Raw genomic sequence first — 22,319 nt, 5'->3', positions numbered from 1 at the left:
GATAGAATTTTCTGCAACCTGACCTTTAAATCCATTGACATTCAATTTTTGCAGACTTATTTTTTGAGGGTTAGTCGGAGGAACATGTCATGCATTGCGTATGTCTCAAAATAACCCCTGTGTACACCATGGTTCAAATGAAGCAAGTCCAATTAGAGTGATTGATTTTTTTAATAGGTATCAACATTGATTTTTTTTTCCTTTTATTTTATGCAATTATATTATTTTGTTACATATTGTTTGGAGGGCTATAAATATGCATTGGACTTCATCATTAAAAATATGTTTGTGCCTTATTCTGTTTTTTCAGGGTTATGAAATTCTGAAAAAGTAACATGTTTTACTATAGTTTTTGTTATGATTTGTACATTTAAATCATGGAATATGTAACATTTTTCATTTAGAAGCACAGAGTTTTAATCACCCTGAGTGAGTAGCTGCCAGGGGTCCTTGGATGGTATCTTATAAGCAAGCTCATAAATCTCTGTGATTGGTTAAATAAGACATGAGGAATAGAAAGTGATGTGCGAAGCTGGAGCAGTCTCCCTTGCCATTGAACCTCTTTCACAAAGACCTTTGAGGTTCTTCAAGTTTATACCGTTTATGTGGCATGTAAAGCAGAAAGTTAATCAAAAGTCTGCTTCCAAAATGGCTATACAGCTGCGTCAAGCTCCACTGCATCAGCTTCTGCAGTGAGCAACTGGGCTCCCGTGATGGTAAAAATCACTGAAATCAAACTAGTACATGGAGAATTCGTCTGATGCTGCTGTGACCCCATAGGGACAGAGAATTCCAAGGAAATTTACAAAAAAAAGAGAAAGGTGCAAACAATGCAAACAAGTATATATAGGCATTCAAAGATATGTACATTTCTGATTAGAGGTAGTTCCTGTGACCACATGGAGGTAAAAAGTCATAATATGTATGTGCTGATGATATTTTTATGAAGTACATGTAAGGATTATGACCCTCAGAAGGACTGAACTGGTCCCAATACCAATGGTAATTGCACTAAAGCCCATTACACTCTTTACGTTACTATTAATTTATAGAGCACCAGCAAATTTTATCAGGTTCGTATATATCTTCAGAAATGTCCTTGGCCTAACACAGAATAAGGTAGCCCAAATTCACGTCATGGTCCATAATGCTGATGATATTATGTCATGTCTCTGGGTCTTAAAGATGTGTCCATAGGGTGGAATTAAGTTACGGAGGCTCTTGTGCTTCCCCCCCACACCGGAGTTGTGTTCCTCCCGCTCCCCCACCCCAGATCTGCTGCTCCAGGTGGTAATGCACCACTAATAGAGAAAGTTATGAACCAACCTGCTTATGAAAAATATCAGTCCAAGAATTAGCACATTAGTGGAACAGCTGTGAAAACACCTGACAGTTGGCTGTTATAAATCTTTGCTGTTGCGATATCTGGACAGCTATCTGGTATTAATCCGTAGTCTCATTTGGTTTTGGTGAAGCACTGGCCACTGGAGGGAAACCTCAAAAGATCAAAGCTGCTGATCTCAAGACTATTGGGATGATTTTGTATTCCCAACTTTCCCTGCTGATATTCATCAGTACTAATCACAGACATAAGTAGGTAGCTTATTGTTCAGACTCACTAGCTTATACTTTGACATTGAAATGTCTACTATTGTCACGGGAGAGTACCAAGTTATTATACTATTGAATAATAGTATAATATTCTCAAAGGGAATGTGACATATAGTGTTTTTGTTTTAGAAAAATACATCTAATTATGTTATCCGCTATCGGTTTGGCCTTTCCACTCTTTCCCTTGTTGGTTTTTATTTATAAAATAAAAGCTCTTGTTAGAGGATTATAAATAATGCAATTTGTGATTAAGTTGACAAAGATAAAGTAACATGGATTTGTAAATGAAGGAAATCAGCCCTTCTAGATGTGACATAGAATTCTGATACATATAAAATCCTCTGCGGAATTTACTTAATATGGACTAAGACAAATATCTCCTAACAATCTGAATTCTAATGTGAATGTCTCTACACATATCTTAAGGGATTTAACAGAACGTCCCTTGCCACCCACTGCAGGCAGGAGCATGTAGCTGTATTCAAAAGCAACTAGTAGATGACTACAACCAGGTATCCCCCACATACTAGACATTCTGAGATTTCGTCAATATGCTGTGACGCTTTCCCTATAGAAACCCTTCCGAGTGCCTTACTTTGGTGTTCAAATTAGATATGGAAATTTTACTAGAAATACAATTGTTTTTATACATTTAACTAAGGAGGATTATATATATTTGTTTTATGTTTCCATAAATAAATGAACTTCTGTCCAATGCATATTTGTATTAATGCAGAAAGTGCATAACAATGATAAATTTAGTTACCAATAATAATGACAAATGTCATTATAAACCAAAATCTTTTACAGAATATTTCTTCCCACGTATTCTCTATTCAGGTGAAAACAGCACCGTTATAATAACATAATACAGTATAACATTATAGTACCACCTAGTAATTAAGGTTGAAAAAGATGTATGTCCATCAATTTCGAACAATCACACATCCTTGTTTAATACAAAACTATAAAAAGGAGAACAAAACAATTATTTTGCATCCAAAATGACAAATGTTTTTTTCTTTGGATCAACCATATGCCATTACATAAACCCAACAAATAAAACAGTAGTCTCTGGGGAGGGAGACAACATAGAAAAGTGGTATTGTCTGTGCAATTTTAACACTTTTTTTGGTTGAGGTTGATAAAAAGACTAAATGCTGTTATTCGTAGAATGAATATCAACCAAAGCTTGTTTATACTGTTTTCCATGTCTAGCATAAAACGTGAGCATTAACAAAACATCAACAAAAGAAGCTAGATGTTAAATTGGAACATCACCCAATGGGGATCGTATACCAATAAACTCACAAGGCAAATCTTGATTGGATAGAATGGTGGGTTGTATAATGAAAACAAAAAAATGTCAGAAATCAAAAATATAGTATAACAATTATTAGTTGTCCTTTTTCCGCTAATTATGGCTAGAGTGATTCCTAATTTCCCAATCTCTATTCTGGTTTCTGCTGCAAACAAGCTTGTCACTTAACAAAAATATGCTACAATTTACAGTATAAAAGCAACAGGGTCACAACAGTAAAACAATTTGTTGTTATTTAAGAATGTAGGTGTTCAGCATTTTAAAATATTACATTTTCATCTAGAATTCAACACCATCCCAACTTGTCATTTTCTGTACAGTATACAAAAAAAGTTGGACCGTGTATATAAACAGTCACTATTTGCCTCTGTATGTTCACACATATAAATCTCATTAAGTTATTGTGTATGATCCATATTCCAAGCAAACACGCAAAACGGGTTAAATGGAATTGTCCTCCTGTTGCTGTTCTCAAAAGGTAATGTTTTCATTATAGATAATGAGTAAGATCCAGAACATCAATACTAAATGCCCTAACTGGAATTCTGTAATGAAAGTTTAAATAAAATAAAATAATAATAATAATAATAAAATTTTTAAAAAAAAGTGTATTATTTCTTAACCTTAACCACATAGCTCAACATTATGCCTGGCAAGCAATGGGCTAGCTTTCAGGAAATACATCATTAATCAAAATTATTAACGGACAAATTACCGCTGTACTAACCTAGAGCTAGTCCCTTTACTGCGATTACCTTAGAGGTCAAAACTGGGGCTCAAAAATCATTGATGTAAATAATTAAATACTGTATTGCATATTACCTTGTTTCCCTCCCTCTTTCAACCCCTGGTTTGAATAATTTCTTCCTCTGGGAATAAAGGCTGGACATTGATTATTTGGAATATTATGATTATTAGGAAAAGTACCCCATGCCCACAGTTAAATTAGGTAGTGGCTCTGTAATGTTTTGTGGCTGTTTTTCTGCCAGAGGACCTGGAGATTTTGTTAGGATACATGGCATCATGTACTCTATCAAATATCAATATTAATTGAAAACCTGGTTGCCTCTGCCAGAAAGCTTAAATGAGCCATTCTTCCAGCAGGGCAATGATCCAAAACAAAAATCAACACAAAAATGGTTTACTGACCATAAAATCAAGGTCTTACCATCATACCTGGGAACTTCTGAGCTCTGGCTACACAAAGCCTTCCCTTGTGGGAACGGCAGCCAGGACTGCCCACTGACATCAGCGTGCGTGCGGTTTCTGCTTACATTGGTGGCCGTTCCCGCTGAGGTCCCTCCCCATTTAAAGAGGAAATGGGCATGTCAAGACCCCGCTCCCGTGACCCAGAGAATTCGGGTATTGACCCCGAGAAGCGGTGCTTCACCCGGAGATCTCCGGGTCAATCTCAGGTATGCTTGGACCATGTAGATTTCAGTCCCTTGACTTGAACCCCATAGAGTACCTGTGGGGTGAACTGAAGATAAGAGTCCAGCAGTATCAACCTTGGAACTCTGGAGAGATTCTCTGTGGAGGAATGTATTCTCCAACCTCATCAGGCATTATAAGAGAAAATTAAAGGGTATTGACTAAAAGGGTGCCAATAATTGTGCCACACATTTATTTAACACATTTTTTCTTTTTTTTTCTTTGGATAAACATGTGTTGTGTTTCCACTCGTTTGATATCCACGAGAGCAGAGAAAGGATCAAAGGGTTAAACAATAAAGGATTTTTCACAGCCTTCTTTGCTTACCAAGGGTGCCAATGTTAGTGGAGGGCGCTGTATGTTTTTCAGTTCTGGTGGGGCAGGGCTTTACTAAGCCCTTTCATGTTAATTTTTGATCAGTTGATTTTCTGTATTTAACTAAGGCTTTAAGAGTAAAAACAATGTAGTTTGCTCAAATGACACTTTTTTTGCAATTTCAATACATATGACTGCTATGGCCGGTTCCCAGCAAATGCTAAGCCCGAACAAAACACCAGCATTTATGTAAGGGCAACAGCTATAGCTTTAACTCAGAATTAACAACCAAACATTACCAACCTGCCCGCTGCTAGACTCCAAGCCCTAGGGGCAATTACCTCTCTGCAATGTAAAAGGTTCTGGTATCCTGTGGTGCTATCAGACGCCATCAAAAACTGTCTTGTTATGTCTGTTTAGGTGCTTAATTTAGGACATCACTTGAGCCATGAGAGAACCATAAAACAAGAAAGGGAAAATCGCTCCCTGGTAAGAGAGAGTAAGAGACCACCTAGGGCATATAAACACCTTTGTGAAATGTATATCTCCATTGCTGCCACGACCTCATGCTGACGAGTCCCATTAAGGACAAAACAGCTGTCCATGAGTGGTGATCTGGCTACTGCACCTCTTACCCGAGTTTTGTCTAAAGGCTCTCTTGTACAGCGGGCAATTACTTTCAAGGGATCCATGTATAAAGTGGATAAAGAGGCAAAAAGTGATTGTTGTTGTCCTTATTTGCATGTGCCTACCCAGAATCCCTTGTGGTTGTGGCAGCATCATGAGATTTCTGAGGAAAAAACAAGCCTTCTGGTGTCTGTAGATGAGTGTTTAATAATGCTTCTACTACCCGCTTAATTTTAAGTGGAAGGGTTTTCCATCACCTTTACCCACCATAACTTATGTAATGGTATTTCTCATGCTACCCCAAGCCTCACGTATTAAGCCAGTATTACAATTTCATGCTGATGAGTCCAATTAAGGATAAAGCAGCTGTCCATGACCAGAGGGATCACCGCGCCGGGCAGAGACAAGAAGGAGATAAAATGCTCGCTCTACATGGACGACGTGACCATCTTCTGCGCGGATCGCCGGTCGGTGAGAGCGCTCGTCCAGACGTGCGAGGACTTCAGCCGAGCTTCAGGCGCAAAGGTCAACTGCGGGAAGTCGGAGACCATGCTGTTCGGGCAGTGGGACCTGACTTCTGAGCCGATCCCGTTTCCCGTCCAAACCGACTTCCTAAAGATCCTGGGAGTCTGGTTCGGCAGAGACGGCGCGGCCCTGAAAAGCTGGGAGGAGAGACTCAACAAAGTAAAGCAGAAATTTGGGCTGTGGAGCCTCAGAGACCTCACCATCGAAGGGAAAGTGCTGGTGCTGCGCAACGAGATTCTTCCCGTGCTGCAGTACGTGGCTCAGGCCTGGCCCTTGCTGGTCACCATTCACCGAGCCATCAACCGAGCAGTTTTCCACTTCATCTGGGGCTCCAAAATGGACAGAGTAAAGCGCGCAGTGATGTACAAGGAACCCGGCAAGGGAGGCAAAGGAGTGCCTGACATCCCTACCATGCTGAGGACCTTCTTTGTGTGCAACTGCGTGCGCAGGACTCTCAGAGACATAGCGAAAGGCTCTGCTGGAAACTCCATGTCTCGCTTCTTCCTGCTGCCCCTGTGGAGGCAGCTCAAGTGGGAAAAGTGGGACAGCTCCGTCCCTTACAATTGGACCATGCCCTGGTTCTACTCGGACGTGGGCAAATTTGTAAGGGAGCACCAACTGGAGGGAGTTAAACCAGACTTGTGGTTACCCCGTGTGATCCACAAGTTCATCAGAGCCAAAGACACTATGGAGAACATCCCAGGGCTCCCCGACGCCACAGCCAAGACTGTCTGGGCTAACGTGTCGTCGAGCAGGCTAACCAACAGGCATAAAGACATGGCATGGATGGCCATTCAGGGAGGCCTCCCCCTAAGGACATTTATGCATGCCAGGGGGCTGTGCAGATATAGACACTGCCCACAGTGCATTGTGGAGGAGGAGACTTCTCTTCACTTGTTCTGGCGGTGCCCGTTTGCACAGGCTTTGTTCAGAGCCCTGGAGCTGGATCTCAAGGACTCTATCGAGAGAAAGTACCTGTCTTACCATTCGGTACTTTACGGACTTTTTCCAGGAACACACACGGAGAGCGCCATTGAGGATGCTTGGCGTCTCATGTGCTGTGTAAAGGACGCTCTATGGTTTGCCAGGAACCGCCTGGTGCTGAGGAGGGAGCAGGTCACAGTCCGTGACTGCCGCAGGCTTATCCACAGCCTGCTGAGAGACTACTCTCTCAAGGACAGTCTAGAGGCTGAAGACTAGCCCCATTCTCCTCGGCCCCCTCCCCCCCCCCCATTTCCCCAGGTTATGTTCCACCAAGTGCTAACCATATGCGCCACGTCTGGAAATGTAATTGTACACTGCTTCTACTGAGCTTTCCGTAACTGAAGTCGTACTGTAACGTGTATTGCCCTGCGCTGCGTCGCAGTACTGCTTATCGTCTACCTGTACCGATAATACCGATTTATGTACTCCTGCTAAAACAGGTTGATGTCTGTTTTATCATAATCAGTTTGTATAATAAACTTAAATACAAAAAAAAGCAGCTGTCCATGACTTGGATCTGCAGCTAAGGTTTTTGCAGCCAGTAGTCTGCATGGTTCAACCCAGAATCCCTAGTGGTTGTGGCAGCACCATGAGATTTCTGAGGGAAAAACAAGCCTTCTGGCTTGTCTGGTGTCTTTAAATGAGTGTTTAATAATACTTCTACTACCCCCATAGATAGTATACAGATATATGGAGTTTTGCGATTGAATTCTGTAAGGTGCATACAACACTGTTTTATTGTAATATATTTATGTATGTTAGAGTGTATGTGTGTGTGATTCTAAGCATGTGTAAGCTGTGGATGTGCGATAGCGTGGAAGATTGTGTAAATGTGAGTGTGTGTGTAAATTTCTGTGTCGGCTGGTATGTCAGTTACTGGGGGGCAACCCTTCTCTGACCCCAAACCTGTGTACACATAACCATACCTATCTAACCATGGCTTCATGGCCTTGGGATGTTTGGATTTATATATAAGACGCAGACATCCAAACAAAACACATTTTAATTCCCAGTTATTTACCAGACATTTATAAATAAATAAAAAAAATCATTTTGTAAATGGCTTCCCTTTTTAATAAAGGACACCTTTTAAAAAACATTAGTCTTTACAAAATTTCATAGAAGACAAAGCTTAAAAATTCTCCTGTTCAGAAAGACAAAACCAATATGTTTGCTAGCCTAACTTTCATCATGATGCTAGCTTTTTGATAAATTAGACACCGAATGGAAAATTCACTTAATGCTTTTATTTTTGTCTTTGGGATCTTTAGCATAAAACATTTACAAAGGGCTATTAATCTCCTTATGTTAGAAAATGCTTTGCAATCTCCCATGGAGAGAAAGGCCTTGCAAAACATTACTAATTGAATGTTCTGATATTTACAACATTGTCAATGCCGTTGTAGCTTGTTATTCAGATGTGCCCAAGGTAGATTTTCTAAATCCAGAGCCTAATTGTAAAAAAAGCACGCAGGCAAATAGAACACATGCCATTATCTATAAAGTCACATCTTATGCGTGTTCTTCTTACTAACGTGGGAGTCAACGTCACTGTTTTTCTACTAGCACACGGTACTGTGCAAAAACTGATACTTTGCAAGTAAAATGCAATTTTGGGTTAAAATTTCCAAACCTCATTGATTATAGCTGTTTGATATTTGACATCTGTAAATACATTGGTGATTATTTACCAAGTCTGTCTACAAAGTAAACCAGCCAAATCAAGCCAATGGAATGTATAGTGATTTACAGCATACTGACATGTCCCTTGATTAATCAGGCAGGATTGCATGTATTACAGAGAGTATAGGATTTTATTGATTTAACCGGTCAAATGCTGAATTGTTTATACAGGGACTGTAGTAGGAAAACAAGCAGTTATATGCAAGCTGCAATGTAAGTATTATGATTTGCATTTATTTCTAGGTATTACAGAAGGCAGATGGGTGAGAGTGAGTAGCTCAATGTCATTGTTCTCTTGGAACCCAAAATCCTTCTGTGCCTTTGATTCCCCTGACATCCCTCTACTAAACTTATAAAGATTTATAGTGTCCAAGGTAATGTATTTTTACTAACTTCACCGTGAACCCAACCACTAGCATAGAATGCATTGGGAACAACCAGCATTTTATAAGTAAGGACAGGCCGTTTGCGTCATTGTTCCCTTAAAGAAATATGGGTATGTCTGCCCCTTTAAGAGTGAACCCGATGTATTCACATGGCAGTGTAGTTAAAGATCTGATAACAAAGAGAAGATTAAATGAGCTGTCAGGGCTAAATTAAGAAGTAAATCAATGGATAGTGCTTAAAGAGGTTTTAGCATTAATATCTGGTTCAAATCATGCCTTTTTAAATTTTAGAACAGACCATCAATGACCCATCTGCGTGGCCATTCTCATTTGCATTTCATCTCAAAGTAGTCCTGGATCGTAATGTACTAAAGGTCGATAAAACCATTTTTAAAATGAATTTATCAAGATAACCGAAAAAGTAAAAATAGTGAAGCAATTGAAACGAAGGAAAACATTCCAATAAGATGTTCATTGTTTTATACAACATACATTATTTACCCATTTATGTATTATCACTTAAAACATGAGTCTGAAATTGCTTTGTGCAAAATGATTTTAACCCCTTAAGGACCAGGCTGTGTTTTACCTTTTGTACCATTGGGACCGAGGCTGTTTTAATACTTTTGCGGTGTTCGTGTTTAGATGTAATTTTCTCTTCACTCATTTAGTGAACCCACACAAATTATATGGTTTTTTTTTTCAGGACAAGAAGGGCTTTCTTCAGATACCATTGTTTTAATCATATTATCTAATTTCCCATAAAAAAAGTAATAAAATATAATGAAAAATGTAAAAAAACCCCACATTTTCTGACTTTTACCCCAAAAATCTTTTACTCATCCAAAAAAGCTAATGAAAAACCCTACTAAATATATTCTACTATTTGTCCTGAGTTTAGAAATACCCAATGTTTTTATGTTTTTTTGCTTTTTTCTGCACGTTATGGAGCATTAAGTACAGGTAGCGTTTTGCTATTTCAAAACCATTTTTTCCAAATCTGGTAATTCTTCCCCCCATGTGCCATTTCGGGTATCTTTGAAGCCGGCCAATGCAATTTACCCCATCAAATCATATATTTTTGAAAACTAGACACCCCAAGGTATTTCAAATGCTAGTATTTTAACCCTTTCCATGCATGAGATTCTACCACCAGCCTTTGCCACACTTTGTGTTAGTATTTTTTTGGTATTTTTTTTTACACAAATTGTACTTTGGGTATACATTTATAGCTCCAGGTATACGTCACTATCAAACAACACCCTAATATGTGTTCAATAACATCTCTCGAGTACAGTGATACCACCCATGCATGGGTTTGACTGCTGTTTGGGGTTAAAAGGCCACATTTGGGAAGTGCGCTTTTTTTCCCCTATTTTGGTTAGTCTGTGCCTATGCCCTATCTTTGAGCCTGGCCACTACAATTTACCTCATAAAACCATATATTTTTGAAAACTAGACACCCCAAGGTACTTAAAATGGTAGTATTTAACCCTTTCCATGCATCAGATTCTACCACCAGCCTTTGCCACACTTTGTGGTAGTATTTTTTTATTATTTTTTTTTCACACAAATTGTATTTTGGGTATAAATTTATAGCTCCAGGTATACGTCACTATCAAACAACACCCTAATATGTGTTCAGGAACATCTCCCGAGTTCAGTCATACCCCACATGTATGGGTTTGTCTGGTGTTTGAGGTTAAAATGCCACATTTTGGAAGTGCGCTTTTTTTTTTCCCCCATTTCGGTCAGTCTGTGCCTATGCCCTATCTTTGAGCCCGGCCACTCCAATTTACCCCATCAAACCATTCATTTTTTTAAATTAGACACCCCTTGGGTATTTGAAATGCTTTTATTTAAATTTTTCCACGTCAGGATTTTTGGGAAGATACAGCGCTAATTTTAGCACTTGCTCATAATAATAAACTTTATTTTTTAATTTTATTTATTTTACTCTTTTTGGACTTTTTTTTTACATTTTGCTGGAACTGGATAGTTCCTCTAAAGCATAATAATTTTTAAATGTTACCATGTTTTTTTTAAGCTTTTTCTTTTTTTCTTTTTTTTTTTTTTTTTAAATATTTTACTAATCACATAGTGATTAGAAAGCTGGCCTCCATTGACTTGTATGGTTGAATGCAGTACCTGTATTCAACCAGCAAGTGGAGCCAGAGTTCTCTAGAAGGTCAGGAGACCGTCTAGCGAACTTTTTCAACTTTATTATTTTTCCCGGGCCGCCGCCATCTTGCGGATGGTGAAGACTGCGTGCAGCTGCGGCTGTGACCGCTCTCCGGAGCGGTCACAGTCCATCAAGAGGTAAGTGTTTGGTGTCGCTGGATGCCTCCTGATCGAGGCATTCCAGCGACACCATTGAAGTTTAGGAGGTGATCGTTGATCGCCTCCTAAACGCTTTTAAAACGGGCGTCCGCCGCCATACAATGTATGGCGGCTGTTGACGCCCCGGGGAGGGGCCAGACATGGCCCATCATGCCGATCTCGGTGTTGCTGAATGCCTCGACATCGAGGCATTACAGCAACACCGTTTAAGCTTAGAAAGTGATCATTGATCACTTTCTAAGCTTGTTTAAGTCTGATGACGTGTCAGGAACGTCATAGGTCGTTAAGTGACCGTTTTGCATGACGTGCCTGACCCGGCAATGGACGTTAAGGGGTTAAAGGAAATATTTTCCTTTGTTTATTAATAATGACATTAATGAGAAAAGAGACAGAAGTATCAGAACATATACAGTGTAATTAACAAATATGTATGGATTTAAATTGCTTAATGTACTTTTACATGCTTAAAAACATTAGATTTTACGCCTGCTATTCTTTATTAATATAGAATTTGCATATTTGTATAAATACAGTACATTATACAGAAGCAGCATATTAAAAAAAACAGGCTTCACCGGCCTGGAGCTGGAAGTATAAACAGGGAATATTATCTAGAATCATTACGGTTATTTCAGGCATCCAACATTCATGACTCGAGTGGCCGTACTATACATCGGGAAAAAAATCTCCCAAAGCTATGTATTTATTGAACTCATAATGTATGTGTTATATCAGGTTATTACAATCTTGAATCGATTGACTACAAAATTAATAATAATAACTCAGCGTTTATGGAATAAATGTATGTGGGTTTTTTTTAACAACTTAATGGTTCAAGATTCACTACAGGTCAATATTTAAGGCACGGGGAATGGGGGGGATTGGCACCCCCCCTTCATTGTTTTAAAAAAGAAATTAAGGGTGGATAAAAAAAGCAATGAGAATTTTGATATTAATTCTATTTTTAATAGCCCTTTGTGAATGAAACTGTTGGTCTCTTACTGGCTCTGAATGTGCGTGAAGAACATTCAGGGCGATGTTAAGTGCCAGGAGTTTACACGGATAACAAACTGAATCTTTATTGAAAGTGGGGATTATATCATGGTTCAACAAACAACAGCCTGTGTGATAAGAACATTTTCAAATAATTTGTACACCTTAATAAAGATAACGCGGCCACATAATGCACTGATCTGTCTTCTGTCCGGGGGCATAACATAACCCCGAAGCCCCGAAACTTCACAAGCAACTTGTCCTACAATGCCACCTCTGCCCTCAAAATAGGTTGTTAAAATATAACTTTTTAAAAAATGCATTGAATTCCCTGACCTTCTTTATTGCTATTCAAGTGGCTAGTATTGTGGCTAGTATTGTGTGTTTTCCAATGGGGACGATGAGGTATTTGGCCCTTTTGACACCAAGTGAGCTTGATGAGTTTTGTTTGAAAAGGCATCCACCATTCTTCATTATAATAAATAATAAGGCAGCATAACATAAGTGTAGCCTTGGAAAATGTATGAATAGGTCACCAGAGTTCAATAGTTGTATAATATTGTGCATTTTAAAATCACAGATGCAGCTATCTTTGGATATGCTTATATTTTTTTTAAAACACGATACAAATTCATTAGTTGAAAAGGTGCTGAAATTCTAAAGGTATTAAGACCTATACAAGTGCAATGTTCTGTACAAGTAGGCACATCATGGTCCTTTTACAATAAAAAAAACATTTATAAAACACAATGTTGGTGATGCATAAAGAAACCATAATTGGTGCGATATGCCATCAATTAATGCATAGAGGTTGAAACATGAAGACTTCAGTAGTGGCTATTAATTAATTTTTTGGGGGATAAAAACCTGAGTATTTTTCCATTCCCAAATCGACTGTGTAACATTCTTTGAAGCAAAACCATTTCTACATTGTCACAGTTTTGCATACGTTTTATCCTCAGTTTCACACACACACATATATATATATATATATATATATATATATATATATATATATATATACTATAACATAAGGTATGGTGGTTAAGGGTGATGGAAAACCCTTCCACTAAAATTTAGGGGTATGTAGAAGCATTATTAAACACTCTACAGACGCCAGACAAGCCAGAAGGCTTGTTGTTCCCTCAGAAATCTCATGATGCTGCCACAACCACAAGGGATTCTGGGAAGGCGCATGCAAATAAGGTCAACAATTATATACACTTTATACATGGATCCCTTGAAAGTAATTGCCCACTGTACAAGACAGCCTTTAGACAAAACTCGGGAAGAGGTGCAGTAGCCAGATCACCACTCACAAAAGGTGATAATTGTTGACCTTATTTGCATGTGCCTACCCAGAATCCCCTGTGGTTGTGGCAGTACCATGAACAACAAGCCTTCTGGCTTGTCTGGTGTCTGTAGATGAGTGTTTAATAATGCTTCTAAAAATATATATATATTCTGTACATTTCTACCATAGAAATAAGAATGCTCTAACAATGTCATGTGATTTAAAAAAATGTAATTTTCATATCTTCCAACAGACATTAGGGTGGCCAGGACATTTGCTAAATAATAAAGATATAATTAATTTGCATTAAAGTTTAAACCATTAGTTGTAGTCCAGTGGTGTCAAACCCAGTGATTGGGAGATGGAAATCTGCCAGAGTTATATTATTCTTCTAATTAACATGTAATTAAACAATTAGCAGCATGCATCACTTAGCTAAATGTTATATACCTTCCAGAAAAACTGTTATCCCTGATGACTGGACATAGTCTGCTAATAGGTAGCAGCTCTAGCTGTTGATGTTTCCCTGGATAGCGGAGTATGACATAAAGTGAAGCTCATCAACGGGCAAAAAACCAGCCCTCGGTCCAGTGTTGTTCTTATATATGAGGACCACACTAATTCTGTCCATGAATTAGCTTTTTTTAAATTACATTTCAATTTAATGCTTCATAGACTCATCACGAATTAGGCAGACCACATGAGACATTTTCTCAGCTCACGTATACATTTCAAATGGTTTGGACCACCATTGTGTAGAGTGCAGCCCTTGCGGTATTTGGAATGTATAATGAAGTAATTGATTCCCTTCTGTGTCTTTTCCTCGTGTCCTAAGGAATCATGTCTCTTATCTAACCCTTTTATACAAGTAATTAATTATTTACTCAGTCCGGCTTCATCAGGCTGTGTCTTGGATACTCTTAACCAAAGCCTTTTTGACCAATGTGTAAACCCCCCCCACATTTCTAGTTAATAGCTGTGTTCTGAAAAACAGGCATCAATCATAATACAATAGTCTTATATCAAGTGCATAGGTTGCATGTATAAAATTGTAAACACCAATAAAATTTATGGCTTATAGAAGTACGACTGAGTTACGTGTCACAAAGTCAAAGAAACATCCAGTGTGGTGTATTGATTAAAATTTAAATGCAGTATTGATTTCTTGAGATAATTAGTACAGATGATTTTAATGACTACAGGTATCAATCATGACAATTCTACGAAAATTGTGGGATTGAACCTAGTATAGTGGATTTTTTTAGAATTGTGAATATTTTATACGTATAAGAAAGGGTCCATATTAATGTGTGTAATGACATGACCAAAATGAGGAAGTCTTAAAAATACCCCAAATACCTATATTTTATTGTTATTGTTGAGAGAATACGTTTCACTTAGTTGTCAAGACACCATAATTTTCAACACATTTCAGCAGTAGAGATATCCTCTTTTTTGTGCATTATTTATCATGTAGCGATGGGCACAAGAGCCATGGAAAGCACACGTCACTGATGGAGGGTCAACAAACCTGTTTGGTTCTGTTTGGAGTAGGCGAATATCACCACACACAACACTGTGATTCGACCACACATTGAAGCACGAAACAAACCTTGTGCTATATATCCCTGTAGGGAAACAAGTACTGAGCTGCCCTGCATAATGCTTCCTTTTTGTGGAGAGATTTCTTGTAGGTCAGCTCATCCATTTAACTATGCATAGTGCAAGAACAGCTCTGGTAAGAGACACTCGCTGGGGTTGGCCCTTCACAATGCATAATGAAGGTGGGAAGAAACAATCAGCTTTTCTGCAAAATATTTATTTGTGAACCGACCCTATAAAATGAGTAAAATTTAAACATAATATGAGTAAAAGGTTCAACTGTGTGATAGTAAAATGTGTGATAACTTATATCTGACATAGCACTCCTTTAAAAATGTTCTTATAAATTTAGCTGTGACATTATGTAAGCTTTTCAAAGGGCTGTTTTTAGACCGGCACATATCAAAAGTGGTGCTTTTCCACTACCTTTAATTGTTTGACCTTTAATACTGTAGTACTTAAATTGACAAGTTGACAGGAAAGGAAAATAACTTAAATGTACTTATTTATTTTGTCTTTTATTAGTTATTGGATCTGACCCAACAAAAGCAATACAAATGTAGTACCATGGGTACTTGTGATGATGAGTACTGGGTACTGGGTACTGTCTCCCGCAAACTAAAACAAAAACAAAATGCTCCCCTCACTCTTACCAGGTCCTTCTAGGATGAGACACACAAGTAAGAGCTGGTATAGTGCTTGTTTCGGCAGAGATGCCTGCCTCTTGTGTCCTGTATTGGCTGTATAGTTGCTGTGTGTCATAAGCCTAGCCTATGACATCATAATCTGTCATCAGAGTCCTGAAGGAACAAGTGACAGAGATCTGTACTAGTCCTATAGCTATTGAGTGGCACTTACTGTGGCCTGCTGCCCCAGGCCTTCTCATGGCTGTCCTGCCTACCCTGTGGTTCAGCACAGATCTCTTCTTCATCAGTCCATACATAGCCAGGGAGATATGAATGAAGACTTGGACCAAAAAAAAGACGTATATTCATCTGAGATTATAGAACAAGTCTTGCTAAATTAAAACTCAAAATCAATCAGCAAATCGTTCCATAACGTTCTAGCACAGAAATCATTAAAAGAAAAAATTATCTTTGTATTCATACATTTACCGCAATTGGTAGCACATTTGAAGGCAAAAGGGTTAAACAATTTATGACAATTGTTGGCAATAGTTTAAATTGTAATTCAAAAACACATATTGTCTTGTTCTAATTTGTGCTGTATGTCTTTTCTTTAAGTTATACCTTTACTTGAAAGCTCTTCAGACACACAGTAGGTATGAATGAGGCTGATTACTTTACAAGAGAATGGGATTTAAGGGCTGATAATCAGAGTCCATTCTAAGAGAAAAAGCAAAAGAACATATTTGAACTAATTGTAAAGATAATTAATACCCTTAGGTGATCTCAAGGTTTCTTTGAAAGACATGTCACCTTGTTGGGTTTCTGCAAGTCTCATTTTGTTAGACAGTGTCAGTCCCATTGATTATGATATAATGCACTCTTTAGTCTTTTACTACAGCCTTTCTGAAGAAGTGACCTCAGATCCCATCAGGAGTGCCCATCAGATACCCTAAAGGGTTAACATATATTACTATTACCTTCACTAACCTGAAAGCAAAGACTCAAACAGGCTGTTTTAACCGTCTGATGAATCACCCCCTACTGACTTGGCTTCCTAAGAGTTCACAGTGACCTGGTTTTCCTATTATTCCTACTGATGCCACATAACTGTTTTAATGTGCTAAAAAAGTCTCTTCTACCCACAGCCCAACACGTCAAATCACTAATGTATCTTAAATTGCTACATGGAGTCTGCAAATGGTCCAATTTTAGCTGCTAATGCACACAGTACACGTCATGCAAAAACAGTTCTGCTGAATTTCTCTACCAGCGTCATGTTTTTTTATCACCTGGATGGCAAGGAGTCAACAAGCTGCACCTGGGAGAATTGGCCTCTATTTTTTGCGAAGATGTGGCGTGGAGTGGGTTCCTTTTGAATGCATTAGGCAGGTCTTCAGAAAGGCTGCAACAAAAGCAATGCCTACAGCAATATCACCTTCTGAAGTCCAAATCTCATGCAGCTCTCAAGCTTTGTTGATAAATTATTCCTAGTCTTGTCCTCAAACGTTGCTCTCATTCATAGTCAGCCGTGAAGTGAAATATTATTTTTGCTTTTGATCGCATGTATTTGGAAAACAAATATGTTATATCTGTATACAGAATCAGCCGTGGAACAAAAGCCTGTTTTTGTGACACTATCTTCAGATCTATTGTAAACAATATGGTTGATGGATGTTGGCTTGCATGCTGCTGTCTTTCTATCATACACGAAACTGCTGGTAACATAAACCCGGAGTTTACTATTGTCCGCAACACACAGTTTTTGCTGCGCTTGTGCCAGCAACATTTTAATTGGAGATACTGTAATTAGTGTGAATTTACGAGCTTCAAACTGACTAAACATACATGCAAACCAGACTGGAAAATATTGTTAAAAAGACAGTCCTACTTAGCAAGGGAGAAGTTACTGGTGAACGGCCTTCGTTATATTTTAACAAGACTACTGTGCTGATTTTTTATAATTACCATTCCAAAATCGATTTCATTTTAGTTTTTAGTGACCCACAATGATTACCTGTTAGTGTTTAAGACAACATTTGATGGAGCTGAGGTTTCGACTACAATCTTACACTTTCATATACTTTGTGGCAGAGACGTGGGTTTGGCTGCCACTTATTCTCACGCGGTTGACATTGTGACCACTAAGAGATTTGAGTTCCATTGTGTATTTCCACAGATACAGGGGCATGCTGAGGCCGGTTTAGAAGGTGCAATGTGCCTCCATCAACACAGACAGTATGCTTCATCTCCTTCAGGTTGCTCCCCACCTTATGGTGCCGAGTATTGGGATCTAAGGTCATATCCTGAAGCTCAGCATGTTGAGGCTGTGTATGGCACGATTTAGAGCAAGTCTATTGAAGGAGGCACAAAATCCCCACAATCTTTTTGTATGTTCAGGTGAACAAAAAAACATTTTTGACCTCTCCCATCCTCCTACTTAGTAGTAGGAGGTGATGGGATTCAATAAAATTATATCATTATCACTTAGAGTTCTGGGTAAGGAAGAAGGGTTAAGAGAGGCAGATAGTTCCTTCCTGTTCCATATGGTACATGAGACAAAATGATTTCTGGCCCAACCCTGGCGTGATGGGTTTGCAGAAGAGCTAAGGATTTCGATTTTGATCTCTGCTCTACTAAAATATGTCCAGGCCCTGGAGGCTCCAAGTTTCCTGAAACGCTTCTAAATACACTGACCCTTTGATTTAGAAAGAACCACTCATCACAAATGGTAGAAGGAGCCAGATCGCAAGGGTGACGAAGTGTTCATCCCACTCCACAATGGGTACAAGAACATCAAGAACATGGTAGAGAAGACAATAGAGCACTTGATGGCCCATCCAACAGAAGTTCCAGTCCAATATATATTTTATATTTAACCCTTTAATAATATGTTTATTTCTGTACTTTTCTGAAGGTAAAGGAAGCCTTAGTATTCGTCCTGGTGAAAAAAGGGTCCGTGTGTTTATTTTATACAGTATTTATTATAATGTACAGTAGGGAGCCTGTGCAAAGTGCTTTCTAACTGGTAATATCTCAGACCCAGCAGACCCGCATCTCTACAACTATTCCTTAGTTGCCATGTTAACACTCAAGTGTAGGATTTTAGTCTTCTGAGATACAAATAATTTAAATAAAAATAGTTAGCTAAATATAAATGCATCTGCCTGTGGAACAGAAACATGCTTCAAGCTAAAACTACTTGCACTTATAGTGAAAGTAATTTTGACCTGACACATTCAATTCCATAACGTGCATTTGCATAGTACTTTGATAACTGTTTTTGCATTAATTTGTCTCCATATGAATGTATGCATAATAATATCAATACCAATATTATTCTAGACAATCTGCACATAATGTAAAAAAAAAAATCCTTGTTCTTATCAAAATGAAATTTCCTGGCTACCTAGCATGGAAAATCTCAGTATTTACATATGCAAATTTGCAAAAATGTGACACCTTTCTACAACTGCAACCTTGGATACTGGCTAAGGGTTCTTACAAAACAGGGGCATCCAGGCGTGGACTGTACACACATCTATTAACAAATAAAATAAAAACATGTTTGTTATATTTTCTCAGATGACATCTGTCATGTTTGAGATAATACCATAAATGTTTTTCGTTGATGCCCGAGGCAAATTGTTCTTCCAGCCAACAGGAAGAAAGCGAACAGGTGCTCCAAGTAGAGTGACCATATGTCCCTGATTGCCTGGATCCCGGTCCCGGGCAGCCTCAATACCGGAATAATGCAATGAGAAGTCTGAGTGAAGGAGGTCTCAGACAATCAGGAGACTTCTCAACTCTCCTGATTGCCTGAGAGTTCAGAAGCCTATCCCTACTGGGGGATATACAGTCCCTTCCTTCCCTCCTTGGCCAAAACCAATTGATCTGGATCATCAAAGGCACCCCAAAGAAGGGACCCACTGAAGTCTTCAAGGAGCGGTGGCAGCCAAAAGGCACAACCCCACCCATACCAAAAAAGCCGTGTCCCTTCAGACCTAGAATGCATAAAAGGTACATTATTGGTATTTTTATTCTGGGTCTATCTTGTTGGCTTATTTAATCATTTACAGAAAATAATATATTTTTTTACATATTAAAAACCTTAAATTTACAGTTATGCTGGGTTTTTGTTTCTTAAGTGGACACAAAAGTCCCCGTTCTTGACTGTCAAGGCCTCAATCTGAGAAAATGAGTGTGGTTTAAACCCAAAAAAGCAATTAACTAATGAAAACCAAGAAATCTGCAGAAGTTGAAAAATCCCCCTCAACGAATGATCAAAAATTCTTTAGTAGATGCGGCACAAAGTTATTAAATGTGAACAGGAAGCATCTTCTCATGGCATCAAAGCTGAAGGTGGATGTGCAGAATACCGAATGCAGGAATCCGAATAATTTTGATCATGGTGATTTCTGAAAAGGGTGTCATTATTTGACAGACACTAACCATTGATCTTTGTAGTACTGTTAGTGTTCAAATAAACCCGCTTTCAATTTATTTGAAATATTTCCACAGAGAATATTCTTATTTTTGTTGACTCAAATATTTAAACTTTAATTAGATATTAGAGACATAGGGAGTGCAGATAGATAAATCGACAGATATTGTTATGGATGCTGGACCCCTTTGTAGGAAGATTATTGGTACTGTAATGTTATATTAAGTTGCAGGGGTTAAATTGTAATATTTTGTTTTCATTGCTATGTGTATTAATTATGACTCACTATCTAGTCTGTGTTTAAATGTTACTTATATAATCCCTTTACCTCTGTTGTGTATTCACCATTTTCGTATGTGTGATGAGATTAGTCTGTTGCCGATGTTGTCTCTGTAATCCCATGCCGTTACGTTATGTGTTTGACATACACAGGAAACAGGAAGGTAGCAACAATGGCCGGGGACTTCCCTCTAGGACACCTTGTTTCTTTTATATATACATCCAATGGTTTATTTTGGTCTTGGCTAAGTATGACCTAGAACAGCACTGCGTGGTTGTGGCAGCACATTGCGATTTCTGAGGGAAAAACAAACCGTCTGGTGTCTGTAGATGAGTGTTTAATAATACTTCTAATGTCCTCACACAAACAGTGGGCACTGTTTGTGAGTGTCAGGGTTAGACTTTACAAAGGCTATGAATGGATGTAGGAGCATAGAAAAAGTCAAATATATTAAGATGAGACAGAAAGAGTTAAGGAGAAGATGTCTAACTAATTGGGGGGCAGGAAACCCCATGACCCCTCTGCCCTTTTTGCCCTGCATTAATGATGGCCTTGGGAGACAGGGTTAAGAGTGGAGAATGTGGGTGTTTTTGTTGAAAAAGCAAGGATTCCTGGCAAGACCCAGAGAGCCACAAAATACATATCCAGATGGAGATCCTGGTGCTTCAGGGTGGTCAGGAATATGAAGTAGGGGGATGAGTGTGGCCGAGTACACTTCACAAGACAGTGGGCAGCTGTGAAGGGTTTGTTTATTACACACCCAGAATAAACTATTTGATTGTGGTTGTAATGGTATCGAGAAAGCCTTTTGGAAGCTCTAAAGTAGAGATATGAACAGGAAAATTAATTGTCATTAGCAAGGACCTGAAGTACACTGAATGTCTGATGGATTTATCTAAGTATCTGCCTTCTCATTCAAGAAATATATTTGGTAATCAAATCCTTCCAAAGACTAGAAATAATTGTACATTTCACAAACCAAGTCAACTAGAGAAACAGATAACAAGTCTAGGGGCTTTATTGAGTGCTACATACTTCAGGGATGAAAACATATGGCTTTGGTCTCCTTACACAGCCCTTGAGCAGTTATTAGTGAGCTCTAGATTGTTAGGAAAGGACTCTAGGCCTCAGAAAAACAATCACTGAGAGTTCAGAGGATATAATTATTTTTTTCTCAAAAATAAAATATTTTTTATCACAAAACAAAAAAAAGTTTAGCAATACATTGTTCAAGAAGCATTGATATATATTTCCCAAAAGGACTCATTAATACCTTAGTGCTGGGTTAGTGATAGTCAAGATTCCGTGCCTCTTTTGAACTCAAAACCTCCAGGCCAGTTTGGTGACCATGAGGTATTCTTGTTGCCTGAGGCACCCTAACCAAGAGTACTTCTGTTTTGTCTTGCTTCACTCTTAGCCAGCTAGCATTCATCGACTCAATGAGGTCTGCTAAGCAACTGTTGATGACGCAATTAATAGTATCTGGGGCAATTGAGTTGTGTGCCATCTGCGTAGCAATGGTTTCTCAGGCCGTGTCGCCTAATAATGTCTCCCAGTTATAGAAAGTAAATTGCGAATAGCATAGGAGACAAGATGGAACCTTGTGGAACTCCACAGGCTAATTCTTTTAGAGCCGATAAGCATGATCTGGATGTTACTCTCTGTGAGCTATCATCTGCAACCTGACTGGAAATGATCAAAGAGGTTATAGCTTGATAGATGGGCCTCCAGTTGAGTTGTCACTACTTTTTTCAATTGTTTGCACAAATACTGAAAAATTCACTGACACTGGTTTTCGACAGTCTCAAGCATAACCTTGATGCAATGCACTCGTGAACGTAAGTCACGTCCCTGAGT

Source organism: Sceloporus occidentalis, unplaced genomic scaffold, assembly GCF_023333645.1.
Source record: "Sceloporus occidentalis isolate IW3139 unplaced genomic scaffold, rSceOcc1.0.p SCAF_51, whole genome shotgun sequence".
In the NCBI taxonomy this organism is placed as follows: domain Eukaryota; kingdom Metazoa; phylum Chordata; class Lepidosauria; order Squamata; family Phrynosomatidae; genus Sceloporus; species Sceloporus occidentalis.
Note: the sequence above shows the minus strand (reverse complement) of the source record.